Source organism: Mytilus californianus, unplaced genomic scaffold (genome assembly GCF_021869535.1).
Source record: "Mytilus californianus isolate M0D057914Y unplaced genomic scaffold, xbMytCali1.0.p SCAF_15, whole genome shotgun sequence".
NCBI classification, from domain to species: domain Eukaryota; kingdom Metazoa; phylum Mollusca; class Bivalvia; order Mytilida; family Mytilidae; genus Mytilus; species Mytilus californianus.
Window position 1 is genome coordinate 30055354 of NW_026262637.1, and position 15013 is coordinate 30070366.

At 31.9% G+C, this 15013-nt stretch overlaps 2 long non-coding RNA genes across 2 annotated transcripts; one reads left to right on the forward strand and one right to left on the reverse strand.

Annotated features, from left to right (window-relative positions):
* The first annotated feature begins 835 nt into the window (after positions 1–835).
* Positions 836–10267, forward strand: LOC127725840 (uncharacterized). The gene is made up of 4 exons (XR_007993223.1): positions 836–910; positions 2981–3149; positions 7290–7386; positions 9671–10267. It is a non-coding gene; the product is annotated as an uncharacterized LOC127725840 (long non-coding RNA).
* Positions 10268–13234: 2967 nt separating this feature from the next.
* LOC127725838 (uncharacterized) lies at positions 13235–14289 on the reverse strand. Its single transcript, XR_007993219.1, has 2 exons — positions 14096–14289; positions 13235–13375 (listed from the first exon to the last, which is right to left on the reverse strand). It is a non-coding gene; the product is annotated as an uncharacterized LOC127725838 (long non-coding RNA).
* Between the last annotated feature and the right edge of the window lie 724 nt (positions 14290–15013).

The following is a 15013-nucleotide window of genomic DNA, read 5'->3' on the forward strand; positions in this document are numbered from 1 at the left end:
TTAAGAGATTAAGAGTTTCAACTTAACAAGGTAAATACACGTGAGGTACACAGGAAAAATTGCAACATATGTTTTTCATATGTTTGTCCCAAACATATGAAAAACATATGTTTACGAACATATGTTTACATATGTTTTGAAACATATGAAAACATATGGAAGCAAACATATGTTTTCATATGTTTTAAAAAATATGTTTACATATGTTTGTAAACATATGAAAAACATATGATTTTCATATGTTTTCATATGTTTTAAAGGGCATTTAAAAAAAAAATGTTTTGAGAAAATGTCAAAATTTGTCATTTAATTATCACATACATTTTTTCATTCATTATCTATATTGTGTATTTCTCAAACAGGAAAGTGCACTCAATTCTAATTTTTTTTTATCAATAATCCCATTATTCTCTATGATTCTTTATTCCATATTTCTGCTTCTTTTAGTATCTGTTCTTTATTTTTTTTGTTCTTTATTTTGCACTTTTTGTCATTATTTTCTATATTCTTAAACCCCAATCTTGATTCCAGACCATCATATATATATATACGTAAATGTACGAAAGCTTGCATGGTACGTCGAATACGGAAACCCGGAAATCATTTCACCGTTACCGTTTTTTTATACTATGACGCAAAATCCATGGACGCTCACGCGATCTGCTGTTGTCATTTAAAAAGTTTGAATGGACAGAGATAGATGATACAAAGAACTCTGGTTTTTCAAACTGGTGAATCAAAATTTATTATAAACAGATAAATTGAAATGGGTGACTTGTCGATTAACTGGAAGAAACCGGGGAACGAAACATAGAAAATTTATAGCAAGTCAACGCAACGAAACAGCGAAACTTCGAAAGTGTTTTTGTTTTGATGGATAGTTTTACGTACCCTAAAAGCACAACGAAAGGTAAATATTATTATGCACATTTTGTTTAATTGTTGGATAAAAGCAGGAAGATGTGTGTGCTTTATTTTTCACGAAAAACTATTTGACTAGATATTTCACATACTTGTAAACCTGAGGCTGAGTTTGAGAACGATATTGTAATATAAATATAATTGCATTGGGTAATCCGTTTCATTATCTATTTATATGTCAGAATGAGAATGTTACAATATTAAGACACAAATACATCCAAAATAACCATATAATTTGTAAACCCTTTGACAATAAGACAAACTTGGAAAGGGGGGGCATCATATACTTGATGTAATGTATTGAAATTGTTTATCTAATGACACTACAGAACTTAATTGCTTTAACTGATGCAGACCTGCATAATCGTGTCTTATGGTGTGTGATATTTGTATTTGTTTATCAGTTGTTTTAAAACCATGACACTGTGCAGAAGACTTTATAATCTCTTTAGCAATTAGTAGCTATTTTACAATTAATAGGTAAGGGTACCGGTGTCCCTGGGGATCAATTACTCCCCCCTTTTCATTTAATTTACATTTAAAAAATGTATATATACCTTTTCATACATTGAGTAGGTAATAATCATGATAATGTACATGTAACCTTTTCCAAATTTTAATTATGAGCATGATGAGTGATTCCAGGACATGCTGGAGCGGACAAGAATCACATTCTGGCATTACCGAGAAAATCATCACATTTGATTATAGCTCAAATCTGAGGCTCAAATTCCTTATGTTATGTTAACTTAAGGCAAAACAAGACTTGCAACTAAGAAAATTACAGGGCTTTCCATATGACAAACTGTACAATAAGCCTAATTATCCTGAGTCTGAGACTACTATTACTGAGTACTATAACAATAAACATCTAGTAATTCTCAGCCTTATCATACATGTATTATACTTCTGATAGTTTTCCACACCTATTCACATATTTTTAAGCTGAAAAATATGACCCAGGCTATTACAGCAGCAGGTCTTATCACCTTGTACATTATAGAAGTGGACTCCTAGAGTGCATGAATGGTTTACTTTACATATACTTTAATGTGAATATAAAAATAAGAAGATGTGGTACATGTACATGTATGATTGCCATTGAGAAGAGTCCAATTCTCCACCAGAGATCAAATGACATAGAAGTTAACAACTACAATAAGTTATGGTACAAGATGACTTCAACAATGAGCAAAGCCCATACCACAAAGTCAGCTATAAAAGACATTTAATGAAAATGACAAATGTAAAACAATGCAAATGAGGAAACTAACAGACTGATACATGTAATGATTTATAAACAAAACAAGGAACAAATAAACAAATATGATATACAGCAACAAAGTGAACAAATGACAACTTGAACCGCTGAATTACAGGCTCCTGACTTGGAACAGGAACATACAGGATGTGGTGGAGTCAGACTAGTTTATTGGTGCCAAACCTTCCCCTTAAGGGAGCTATAATTTGTTTTTTATGTGTGTGTGTGTGTCGGGGGGGGGGGGGGGGGGGGGGGGGTCTAGGATGAAATTTGGAAAAAGGCAGGATGAGACACTTTGCCCCCAAAAAAAAGGCATGATGACAATTGATGTAAAACAAAAGTCAGGATAAACTATAAATAAAAAAAGACAGGACTGAATTGAGTGGAAAACTGGAAATGCAGGACAAACTTTTTCATCCTACGCCCCCCCCCCCCTAAATCAAATGGTAGCTCCCTAACATGGGATAGTGGTGTGAAAAGGCTTAACTCATCTGACATGAGATCTGTGCAAAGCAGATTTAACCACTTTGATTCATCACTTCATACAATGGTCATATGAATTTAATAAACATACATTGTAAGATGGATTAGAACATTCAAATAATTTAATACTTTTTACATAGTTAATTTTTTTTTCATGGCAAGTCTACTTGTAGATCTGTTGTTCTTGTTTTCAAAGATCAAAATAAGCCAATTTTGTCATATAAAAAATTTTAAGGCAATAAATTTGGCAGATATATTAATATTGTAACTTCATTTTATTATACATTTGTACATGTCATACATTATTTCTTTTAGCATTTTCAATGAAAGTACATTTTGTACTTCAAGAAGTAGAAGAATCTAAGCAACAGAACAGAATTCATTTGAGGCATTGCTTTCTAGATTATATAATGGGTTCATAGATTGTCATATTGATTTATGTGCATATAAGGAGCAGCAGGCAATAATTATTTTGTGATGAGAGGTATGTAATGAAAAGGATAACTTTGTTTAAATATTTTGTTTATTCATGTAAAATAAAGGCAACAGTAGTATACCGCTGTTCGAAACTCATAAATCGATAGAGATAAAAACAAATCCGGGTTACAAACTAAAACTGAGGGAAACGCATCAAATATAAGAGGAGAACAACGACACAACAAAAACACAACATTAAAATGTAACACACACAGAAACGAACTATAATATAACAATGGCCATTTTCCTGATTTGGTACAGGACATTTTAAGAAAAAAATGGTGGGTTGAACCTGGTTTTGTGGCATGCCAAACCTCCCGCTTTTATGGCAACGTCAAACACAACACCAAAACGACAACATCACATGACAGGACCACAATACAAATAAATGGGAGAACATATAGGACAAAGAACCACACGAATAATAGCTAACAAAAGGTACTAGGCTTAAAATTCAATACGCCAGACGTGCGTCTCGTCCACACAAGACCAACCAGTGACGCTCTGATGAAAAAAGTTTGAAAGCCAAAACAAGTACAAAGCTGAAGAGCACTGAGGACCGAAACTTCCAATAATATTTATGTATACCAAAGGTTTATTATATATACCAGTAATGTCTTGGATAAATTATTTATACAGGAATTACTTCACTTTGAAATATAAATTATATCGAAGATAACCAGTAAAGCACTGTTATGGTTACATTTTTTTGTCAGATATTTTTGTAATTCATACCATACATGTAGGTCTATATCAGCATAGGCTTTTATGAGTTAGAAAATAAGTGCTGATCAAATATGTTTACAGGAGTTATGCCTCTTGGAAATAGATATTGTAAGAAAAATTGCATTGCAAGCAATCCCACACACGTCTTCATTTCTTTTAGATTATTTATAATTTATGAAAAAGGTTAAAAGAACATACATATTTTTTGCTTTTTGATAGCAAATTTTATACATGTATATCCATCAATTGGCGAGGTACATTGAAAAGCTGTTCTTTTATTAAATCGATTAAGTATGGATGGTAACACAAATGACAACATATTGTGTTCATGAGTTAAAATTTCCTTGTCGTAAAAAAGTATACGCTAAGTACTAACATTGAACTATGGTAATGTTGTAACCCTAACGTTGTAGTGAATGACGTTATTGTATAGATTTCATAGCTACAACGACGATTAAACGAACATGCAATCATAAGTATTTATTGAGATTCCACAACATGCCTATAAATGGTGTATTTAAACAATTTTGCCTATTTAACAGGAAATCAAGATTTACTAAACATCAAGAGTTAAGGCCTTTATGTTGTTTTTTATACGACTGCAAAAAAAATTTGCAGTCGTATATTGGTATCACGTCGTCGTTGTTGTCCGCGTCGTCGGAAGACACTTAGTTTCCGGACAATAACTTTGGTTTCAGTGAATGGATCTCTATGAAATTTAAACACAAGGTTTGAAACCACAAAAGGAAGGTTGGAATTGATTTTGGGGGTTATGGTCCCAACAGTTTAGGAATTAAGTGCCTAAAAAGGGGTCAAAATAAGCATTTTACTAGTTTCCAGACAATATAACTTGTGTGTAAGTGTATGGATCTTTCTGAAATTGTACCACAAGGTTCCATACCAAACTAGAGGCTCTCAAGAGCCTGTGTCGCTCACCTGTATTTACTGATGCTTTGGAAATCATGTAAAATAAGGTTAAAATCATAATTAATAGTATAAGATATTAGATATTATAATGATATCTAAGATAATAATAAAAAACTGCAAAATTTCTGTAAAATTACTAACTCAGGGGCAGCAACCCAACAACTGATTGTCGGATTTTTCTGAAAATTTCAGGGCAGATAAATCTAAATCTGGTGAACATTTTTGCCCCTGTCAGATTTGCTCTAAATGCTTTAGTTCCAGAGTTATAAACCAAAAACTGCATTTTACCCCTATGTTCTATTTTTAACCAAGTCGGCCATGATGGTTGGAAGGCGGGGTCATCGGACACATTTTTTAAACTAGATACCCTAATAATGATTATGGCCAAGTTTGGTAAAATTTGTCTCAGTAGTTTCAGAGAAGAAGATTTTTGTAAAAGAATACAAAAATTTACGAAAAATTGACTATAAAGGGCAATAACTCCTAAAGGGGTCGACTGACAATTTTGGTCATACAATGTACGACTTATTTGTAGATCTTACTTTCATGACTTTGCTGAACATTATTGCTGTTTACAGTTTATCTCTATCTATAATAATATTCAAGATAATATCCAAAAACTGCAAAATTTGCTTAAAATTACCAATTCAGGGGCAGCAACCCAACAACAGGTTGTCAGATTTGTCTGAAAGTTTCAGGGCAGATAGATCTTGACCTAATAATCAGTTTAACCCCATGTCAGATTTACTCTAAATGCTTTGGTTTCAGAGATATAAGCCAAAATCTACATTTTACCCCCATGTTCTATTTTTAGCCATGGCGGCCATCTTGGTTGGTTAGCGGGGTCATCGGACACATTTTTAAACTAGATACCCTAATGATGATTGTGGCCAAGTTTGGTCAAATTTGGCCCAGTAGTTTCAGAGGAGAAGATTTTTTGTAAAAGTTTATGGACAACAGACGCCAAGTGATGAGAAAAGCTCACTTGGCCCTTTTGGGCCAGGTGAGCTAAAAAAGAAGGTTGGAATTGAATTTGGGGGTTATGACCCTAACTGTTTAGGAATTGGGGGCCTATATTAAACAATACTTTTCTAATACTTTGTATAAATTGCTTATTTCTTGACCAATTTCACTGGGTTTTATTCTTGAATTCTTGGGGTTCTTTAATATGCTGAATCTAACCATGTATTAAGTTTTTGGATTTTGGGCCCTGTTTTTAAATTGGTCCACATTGAAGTCCATAGGGTCCAAAATTAAACTTTGTTTGATTTCATCAAAAATTGAATTATTGGGGTTCTTTGATATGCCGAATCTAACCGTGTATTTAGATTTTTAATTTTTGGTCCCGTTTTCAAATTGGTCTACATTAAGGTCCAAAGGGTCCAAAATTAAACCTAGTTTGATTTTAACAAAAATTGAATTCTTGGGGTTCTTTGATATGCTGAATCTAAACATGTATTTAGATTTTTGATTTTGGGCCCAGTTTTCAAGTTGGTCCAAATCGAGTGCAAAATTTAACTTTGTTTTGAGTTTAACAAAAATTGAATATATGGGGTTCTTTGATATGCTGAATCTAACAGTGTACTAAGTTTTTGAATTTTGTGCCCGTTTTTAAATTGGTCCTCATTGAGGTCCAAAGGGTCCAAAATTAAACTTTTGTTGATTTTATCAAACATTGAATTATTTGGGTTCTTTGATATGCCGAATCTAACCATGTATTTAGATTTTTAATTTTTGGTCCCGTTTTCAAATTTGTCTACATTAAGGTCCAAAGGGTCCAATATAAAACTTTGTTTGAGTTTAACAAAAATTGAATATATGGGGTTCTTTGATATGCTGAATCTAACCATGTATTAAGATTTTGGATTTTGGGATCCGTTATTAAATTGGTCCACATTGAGGTCAAAAGGGTCCATAATTAAACTTTGTTTGATTTCATAAAAAAATTGAATTCTTGGGGGTTCTTTTATATGCTGAATCTAACCATATATTTAGATTTAGGATATTGGACCATAATAGGTAAATGTCTAATTTAAAATTTTTTAAAGTTCTTAGACCACATTCATTCTGTGTCAGAAACTTATGCCATGTACAACTGATGTATGCTGTGTCAAATATTTAATCACAAACCCAATTCAGAGCTGTATCAAGCTTGAATATTGTGTCAATACTTGCCCCATCTGTTTGGGGTTCGACCTCTGCGGTCGTATCAAGCTGCGCCCTGGGGAGCATTTTATTTTAAACTGTAGACAGCAGAATATATCATCTTATATTAGAAAAAGTTCATACTATACTAAGACGGGCTTAGCCTATACATACCGGTATATTATTAATATTAGTTACACTGTTGATCTTTTTGTTGTTTGTTACATATTTGTTTCCATTCACTCAAATGTAGAAATATAAATAAGTGAGCATCAGTTTATACTACGTCTACAAAAATGATCTTGTTTTTGTCTGGACTTCTGGATTGAATTAAGATTTACAATTTCAGCTTGTTACCATGGTTACCAAATGAAAGGAAAGTACAGTATTAGAATCACTGGTGTACATGTAGGTGCGGATGTCAGGCAAAAAGAACTGGTATCAAAGTAAGTTCATCTGTAGAATTGCAGTTAATTTAAAAAATTTAATGTTATCTATTTAAAACTTTTTCAAGTGTAATTGTACATGTTAAAGCATGTATACCATGTATACTTGTTGTTTATTTATGTCTTTCTGATGTCAAGTATGCATCAATTTGGTGGCCTTCGGCTGTTGTCTACTCTATGGTCGGGTTGTTGTCTCTTTGACACATTCCCCATTTCCATTCTCAATTTTATCAAGGAATCCTTCTGCTCCACACACACACACGCATAAGATGTCAGAAGTTAAAATAATTATAGCATTTGCTTATATTATCATATGAATTGTTCATATTTAAAAGTTGTTCTCGTCTTGAATATACATAAAATATTTGCCACTGAATCTTAAATAAAAATTATTAAGCTAGAAAAGTCAATCAATTATTGTTTTTGCATTATAAGAAAGAGTTTTCAAACATATAACAATTGAATAATTTCCTTTTAAGATTTTTTATGAACCAGCATATAGATATAACATGTTTAACATGTATGAGGAGATGAGGTACATGTATGATTCTCAATATGACAACTATCAATTAAAAAACCAAAGGACGAAGATGTAAACATTTCCTGGTCACTGTACAGCCATAAACAATGATCAAAATCCATACCATAAAGTAACCTATTATGGCTATAACTTGTATAAGGATGAAAAAATGTGAACCAATGAAAAAAATAAAACTACACACAGTATGGCAGACAACACCCAACATAAGAAACAAATGTCAAAATCAGCCAGAAAGGGCTGGACTCATCAACAAGCACTTAAAAAGAAATAACAAAATAATAAAAGATGCAAAAATTATGTTTTCCCAAACTAAAATATCAACCAATTCACCTTCGACAGATTTAATCAATTAATGTAACAACAAAACATTTGTCATTTCAAACAGTCTAAGAAAGTATGACTTTGTGTAATGCCAAAATATTGAACACACAAGAATATGTAGGACCATAACAGCATATAAGTATTAATAATTGCATAGAATTTCTATTTCTGAAATACATGTTCTGCTTTTTGTCAAGCTTGCAAATTTATTTCACGAAAGTGAGACAGTGATCCTAGATTCTGCCAGGGGCGGCGTCGCTGTCCTAAACTTTAGGTTCAGTCTGTGGTTAAAGTTTTTTTGTAATGTTAATTTCTCTCTTATTAATATTATTTATAGTAATCATGGTAATAGGATATTTCTATTTACTTAGTATGTGGGTACCTTGCAAGGTCCTATAGCTAGTGTCTGTCTACTCTGTCAGTCAATATCTCAGGTATTATAAGCAATAAGTTATACTTACTATATTTGGTGTATGGAATTATTGTAAGGTGTAGATGTCCAACTGGCAGTTGTAATGATGGCCGATTGAATTTTTTCAAGAGTTATGCCTCTTGGAAATATTAAATTTATGGAAAATGGCCTCGTAATTGCTCTCAATTTTTTTTATTAAACTTATAGTATACTATTATAGTAATGCCCTTGAAGGTCAGTTTGAAATATTTAGTATACAAGAAAAACAACTTTTTTTTTTCCCCAAGCACATTTTTTATTTATAAATATTTTTGAGAACAAAAAAACATGTTGTTTTTTTTTAATCATGTTAATATTGCTCCTTGATAGATAAACTAGAGGCTCTCAAGAGCCTGTGTCGCTCACCTGACTCTACTTGGGTTTTTGAAATCATATAAAAAAAGATAAAAATCATAACAGATACTTATAATAATGTTTGAGGCCAAATTTGGTTTAATATTGCTATGTTTGCTTTCATTCCATTCAGTGGTTCTCTAAAAGAAGACATTTGTATGTATTTCCCATAGGGTCCTTTGTTAAACTAAGCCCCCAGCTGGTGGCCATCTTGGATGATGGATCGGCTACAAAGTAACAACACTTGGTCAGCACCTCATAAGGAACATTCATGCTATGTTTGGTTTCATTCCATTCAGTGGTTCTCTAAAAAAAGACATTTGTATGTATTTCCCATAGGTTCCTATGTTAAACTAAGTCCCCCCGCTGGCGGCCATCTTGGATGATGGATCGGCTACAAAGTAAAAACACTTGGTCAGCACCTCATGAGGAACATTGATGCCATATTTGGTTCCATTCCATTCAGTGGTTCTCTAGAAGAAGTTAAAAATGTAAAAAGTTAACGACGACGACGGACGACAACAGACGCCAAGTCTAAGAAAGACTTCGGGTCAGGTGAGCTAAAAATGTACGACTAGGTGGACATTGAAACTCTGTTCTTTTATTTCTACTTGCAGGAACTGAAAAGTAAAGAAACAGAACCAAAGAACATTAATTTTAGATTAATACAATATTGAACTCAAAGTCAATCTAGTTGTCTTTCTTAATCATACAGGATATTTACAAAAAGCAGCTGCATACACATGCACCAGTAATAGCCAGCAGTGAAGACAATTAAATATCTGTGTATGGTGATATAGCAATAGAAATATCACATACATCATAGGAAAATAGAATATAGACAATAGAAATGGAGTATGTCAAAGAGACAAAAATATGAAAATAGAATATAGACAATAGAAATGGAGTACATGTCAAAGAGACAAAAATATGAAAATAGAATATAGACAATAGAAATGGAGTATGTCAAAGAGACAAAAATATGAAAATAGAATATAGACAATAGAAATGGGGTATGTCAAAGAGACACACATATGAAAATAGAATATAGACAATAAAATTGGGGTATGTCAAAGAGACAAACATGAAAATAGAATATAGACAATAGAAATGGGGTATGTCAAAGAGACACACAAAGTCATATGAAAATAGAATATAGACAATACTAGAAATGGTGTATGTCGAAGAGACAAACAAATGAAAAAAGAATATAGACAATAGAAATGTGGTACAATGTATGTCAAGGAGACAAAAATGTGAAAATAGAAGAGACAACAACTTAATAAAAAAAAAATTCTACTTGATATAAAAATTATGGAGCACTTATTGTTTTTTATTTGTTTGAGCTTTTGATTATGCCATGTATTTTCTGTGGAATTTGGTATTTTGGGTTTTTTACTTTTCAAAGCAACAACTCATCACAATGAAGTATTTACACTCAAAATAAGTTCCTGACAGAAAAAAAAAGATAACAAATTAAAGAAAAACATATTACAAAACATCAAAACGTTACCCTTAAAAACCTATCGCAAAAAAAAAATACATATATATACAAACCATGTTTAGAATCTATGAGAAAATAAATGCATTTGAACAATTAAAAACATATTAAAAAAATATATATTTAGGACCAAGATAAAATCATATGAAAACATATGTTTGGGCCAAACATATGAAAACATATGTTTAGGACAAACATATGAAAACATATGTTTAGGCCAGGTATGAAAACATATGAAAAACATATGTTTGTAAAAAACATGAAAAACATATGTTTTTCATATGTTTACATCTGAGACTACTATAACACAGAGATTGGTCACTATAGATTTATCGGATTATCTGAGTCTCCGGTAGTTAGCTACGTTATTTTAATGTAGTTTCGTATTCGACCGTAGCAGACGACATATATCACCTATCACTGAGAATACTATAACAGTATCGGATATTATTATTTTTCTTTTAAAAATAATTTAAAAACAAAATTGAATTAATAAAAAAAAAAAAAGAATATAGTTTTTATCTTTCAAATGCAGTTATCTCTATTCATATTTAAATTTTTGTTTTTAATCATTAATAATTTGTTAATAGTTTGTTATTATGCGGCCACTCTTGAAAATGTGAATGTGATTAATCTTATCAATCTTACAGTTACATTGTTTTGCTACACGTCCGTTAATTGTATCTAATATACAAATATTTTACCTGTAAAGACAGGTAGTCTCAAAAGCATGGGAGATGAATTTTGTTTCACAGCTGGGTGCCCAAGGTACACGAGGCCCCGTTTATTGCAGTTAACTTTTATTCTATACTTGTAAGGTATTTCACTGCTGAGTGCCCAATATACATGTTTATTGTAGTAAACCTTGTCAAATATCGTCGGTGCACTTGTGGTAGGATTCAGGAGGGTGTGGATGGGGTTTTATAGAATGGAGAAATAGGGGCAAAAAAAGTATAGAATGTAGAAAAATGGACCGACAAATAAAGAATAGAGAAGAGAAAATAATAAGTTATTAAGATTTAAAGAATAGAGAAAAATCCAACGTAAATTTTTTTTTCAAACAAGTTTCAACCCCCCCCCCCCCCCCCCCCCCCCCCCCCACTTTTTTTAAATTTCCGTCTGATAATTAGGTCAATTTTTTGCAAACAATGTAATAAGCGGCGATCACAGAAGAGAGAAAAAATTTCATTAAAGATAAATGAGTAATTTCCTTACGTAACAGATCAGCAAAGAGATTATAACTTCAATGGATACATAAAGCAAACATAAGCCCTACAAATTATATATATGTTCCCAAAATATCGCCGGCATTTTCATTTTTCAATTCACAATGTCCAGTAACATTGATTTTTTATCTTGGGATGATAGTGATCTCAATCTTGATCTTTTACGTGGTGAATATACTGCATCAGATATTGAATCTGAGGATGACTATACGTCCCTGCTGCAAAGACTGCAAAAACTACAAAAACTCCAAAAGAAGCATCAACCGCAAGTACATGTAAATCAGAACGAAGAAGCTTCAAAATTATGTGACTGAATAATCAAATTATCTCTATGTTAACATAAATAGAACCACATTAGTGTAAATTACGATGACATTTTTTCAACACCAGAAATATGTGCCCTCTTTCAAAATCCCAGACAAGAAATTTTGTGCTTCAATACAGAGCCGTAAAGTTTTTGAAAATTTGAATATTGTCTATTGTTAAAGTGTCGTATGTTTTAGTTATATCGCTATGCTTTTTGTAACCCTAATAATTGAGCAACTCAGATGAAAAGAGTTGTGATTTGCTTTAGTTTTTTATAGCCACAGCAAATATAAATGTGCTTGTTCAATGTTTGGTGACAAACCATGTTAATTGTTGTCGGCATGATGCTTTGTAAAAAGGTTCCCCATAACATTTTTTTGTTGGGTAACTGCTGACGGTTTACCATGTGAAAATTCTGAGAAGCCAAAAATAATGCGGAATGTATAAATATGTAGCAATGTCAGATCTAAACAAAAATGTTAAATATGATAGCATATATTGATGTCACCTTTCTGTAAATTCAACTTCGATTCACAACTGCTTGTCAATGGCAAATATTTCATGTACAGTCAGCCTGATTAAACCGAAATGAACTATTTTCAAATTATGTTTAAAGTTTGTTTTTATGTTATGTCGTTACACCAATGTCCCATGCTAGTGGTGGTGATGAGCGCCTAAAAATATTTAACATTGTCACTTCTTTATGTGCCCGTCTCAAGTCAGGAGCCTGTAATTCAGTGGTTGCTGTTGGTTCATGTCTGTCATATTTGAATTTTCGTAAATTGCTTTGTTATTGTAGACACTTCGTTTTCTCTAGTGAATTGTTATATATTTTCCATGTCAGGGACTTTTGAAGCTAACTGCACGGTATAGGTTTTCTCATTGTTGAAGGTAATTACTGTGCATTCCAATAACTTACATCCACTTCATTGAACTTCATTTGGACTAAAGGAGTTGTCTGATGATCATTAGCAAAAATATATAAAAATCTCCATAAAGTTTGCTTCAAGTGGCTATTCCTTTAATATATAAAGATATGTGGTTACTTGTTTTTTTTTCTTTCATTGAACTGTTATCCAAACTGAGCGTGTTAGTGAATTTCTGCATTCCTGTCTTAGTTTTAATGTATATAATAATAAAAATGTATATTCAAAGACTTAAATATTTATTTCTCCATGTAAGACAAGCATGACAAATTCAATGAAATTAAAAAAAATACTAAAAAAAGTCATTTTCCCCTGTAGTACTTCTCCCTTCTTCTAATGCGTGATTTCTTTCTGGGGGTATTCCTACAATAAAAAATATATTATAAATAAAAAGAAATAATCTTTGTCAAGTTTATAGCATAGGCAATTCATTAATTTTTAAGACAGTAATCTGAGACTTGAGACTCAGCAGTAATTGACCAATCATGTCAATGTGGATCAAAATAGTTAAACTGATAAAGGATGCAGACCAAAGGTGCATGTACTTTTTACATCATGTTTGGGTCAATTATTTAAAAAAAATACATCTATTTTGGAACTTATGATGTACTGGTATTTCACATGGTGACACATTTTTATTGCATAATATTATTATACTAGCATGTATAGACTGCATATATATTATCAAGGGAACCAAATATAAATCTAAATTTCTTTCACTAACAATACAAATTCACCTATCAGACCTCATGTTGTGTGTGTGCAACTTGTCTCGTGTGTTTCTCAGTTCTGCAGCGGGAACTTACTGATACAGAAAAATTGGAATTTCATATAATTACAAATTTTACATCATTACATCGGTTAATTACTAAGGCTTGCACATACATTATCCGGAAAACAGATTGTTCATCTGAATGTAAGTTATGGGTGAGTTGCTCATTGACCCTGTCCCACGGACTGGTAATAACTCGAGGTTACTTTCCGGTTTGGTCGGTAAATTCAAGTCTATAACTGCACTTATTTTATTTAAAGTGCTTATAAACCAACATTTATGAACATGTCAAATCTTATATTCACACTTACCGGAACATAACACTCTTTATAAATCCACATTTGTTAATTATTATTTTCTCTTTCGCTGTCAAAAATGGCGGTCGAATCCTTCTTGTCAATCATTGCGAGTCACGTGCCGAGTCATGTGATCGAAGACTTACAATTAATTACTATTTGACTGGTCAGTACGGGAAGTGACCAATCTCTGTGTTATAGTAGTCTCAGGTTTACATGTATGAAAAACATATGTTTTTCATATGATTTTAAAAACATATGTTTTTCATATGTTTTCCATATGTTTTTCATATGTTCGAAAACATATGTTTTCATGTCGGGCCTAAACATATGTTTACATATGTTTTCAAACATATGAAAAACATATGTTAAACATATGAAAACATATGTTGCAATTTTTCCTATGTACTAGTGTCAATAGTGAGTAAACTTTAATCTATACCTTCGGTAGTATTTAATTCATATGTGAAATCTAACTATCTATCAATATACATATTTGTGTTTAAAAAAGTTTTGTATTTGTAAATATGTTCCTAAAATATTAAAATTTCATTTATTATGTCTTAATTTTTTAGCAAAATATAAACTAATAAAGATCAGGTTAGTGATAGTGTTTACAAAATAGACAAAAGATTATGCAATCAACAAAACAGTCGTTCGTTTGAAAGAGATTATTCTCCGATTAAGTTGTAGTTACACAATAAATAAAGGCAACAGTAGTATACCGGTGTTCAAAAGTCATAAATCGATTGAGAGAAAACAAATCCGGGTTACAAACTAAAACCAAGTAAAACACATCAACTATAAGAGGAAAACAAATGAACAACAGGAATACCGATGTGCAACAAAAACAAACGCAAACACACATAGAAACGAACATTTTTGTTAACAACTGCTATATTCCTGACTTGGTACAGGACATTTTAAGAAAAA